Source organism: Bactrocera latifrons, unplaced genomic scaffold (genome assembly GCF_001853355.1).
Source record: "Bactrocera latifrons isolate USDA-ARS-PBARC rearing strain unplaced genomic scaffold, ASM185335v1 scaffold_340, whole genome shotgun sequence".
Classification (NCBI taxonomy): Eukaryota; Metazoa; Arthropoda; class Insecta; order Diptera; family Tephritidae; genus Bactrocera; species Bactrocera latifrons.
The window spans coordinates 285,295-287,297 of record NW_017536980.1 but is presented as its reverse complement, the minus strand read 5'-3'; positions in this window follow the sequence as shown (position 1 = coordinate 287,297).

The following is a 2,003-nucleotide window of genomic DNA, read 5'->3' as shown; positions in this document are numbered from 1 at the left end:
TTGAGGATACTCTCTGTGACCTAGTGCAACGAGGTCTAAATGTTTCAAAGGGGTGGCGCAGGGGAGTGGAACTAAACATCAACCCCTCAAAGACAACCGTAGACCCTTTCACAAGGCGCAGGTTTGAGGAACCTCACACTTGGGGGCAGAGAGATCGAGATGACTAGCGAGGTTAAATACCTGGGTCTTACGCTGAATTCTACGCTGCGGTGGAAGCAGCATGTGAACCAAACGCTGGTCAAAGCAACAAATGTATGAATGGTGTGCAAACGGCTGGCGGGTAAATCCTGGGGCTGTAAGCCAAAGATCGTTAGGTGGTTGTACACCATGATTGTGCGACCGATAATTACATACGGGGCGGTGTCCTGGGGATCCGTAGCGTCGCAGGCTTCGGTGGTAACCGCACTATCGAAGCTTCAGCAGCTAGCATGTGTTYGCATGACGGCCGCTATGCGGACCTGTCCGCGGGCAGCTCTGGAGGTCCTGTTGGAACTCACATCGCTTCATATAATGATAGGTCAAGTAGCCAAGCACTCACTTCTGCAGATAACAGCAGAGGGATGCGGCAAGGGCAAGATGATCTCGTCCCAGAGGATGGAGAGGATAAGTGGCGATATTCCTATTGCCCTCCTCCCAAAGGACGACATTACCAGAACAACTCATTTCACGAAAAGACTTAAGGTTAATCTCGGTAGCAAGAGAGAGTGGAACGACTCCACTCTTGATCAAATTCTAAGGGATAGCACATTGAGGTGGTACACCGACGGCTCGAAAACGCCAGAAGGAATAGGTGCGGGTTTTGATGGTCCGCGTACCAAGCTCTCCATTCCGATGGGAAGTTTTCCGAGTATTTTTCAGGCTGAAGTCTTGGATATAAGTCGGTGTATAGAGATAAACCTCCACCGCAACTATCGCAACGAGCGAAAAGCTATACATAGCGAAAGTCAAGCTACACTAAAAGTGATCTCCTCCTATGCTGAAAAGAACCAGGTGCACCTAATCTGGGTGCCCGGTCACAGGGGTATAGCCGGCAGCGAATTGGCTGACGAGCTAGCCCGCTCCGCAGCCTCCTCCAATGTGGTTGGGCTCGAACCGTTCACTGGGGTGGGTCCCCACACTGTGAAGGAGCTGCTCCGCAAGGAAGAAAGAGTGGGCAGGGAGAGCTTTGGTCTGTAAGCACATCCAAAGTCCTTTACACACTGCGATGTATGGAGGAAGTTATGAACATTATAACTGACTAGATCTTTGCCGTATAAATTGGCAAAATCAACATAAGCCTCTAAAAGCTTCTGGACGCAGGCTAAATTACTTTCGCACATTCTTGGACAGGATATGAATCTATATGCTGTCATTGAAATCAAAAAATGCTCATAAAGATCAGCTTCAATAATATTTCTTAACAAAAAGAAACCTGTATACAATATTATATGTCGAAATTCTGAAGCTTTTCAACGTGGCATCTCTTCAAATGGCCTCAACAATTCCAATTTTTTCATGAAGTAAATTAATGCTTAGGCATTTTTTATTCTTTTTTATCGGTTTACGAGGACATCAACCAGCTGGGCAGCGGCACCTTCCAAATTAAGGGACGGGACATTCCTGGTGCATGCCCTCAATTCGTAGTCCTTACTTCGTTTGCCGTGGTCGTCTTCAAAAGTGGGGTATCTCATCCGAGGCTGTTGTTGCGTTTTCATTGGAGTGGTTTTTTTTACGTGGCGGGTCCCAAACCCAGCCTTCTCACTTTAGCTCGTCTTCAAACGGATGTTTTTAGGCTACCCAGAGGATACTTGGTCAAGGACCGGAAGTCGTGAGCTACTTGAGTCATATGTAAAAGAATCGTTTCTGGCCACTCCCAAGTGAATGGCGATCAGAGAACTTTCCTCACTTGCGTGAACTTCTACACATGACTCCATCCTCCTTTAGCGGTTTACCTTTCCATATTAAAAGTAAACTTTTTTTTAACCACTCTTAATCGAATAAATGCATCACATTCAAAGGGAACT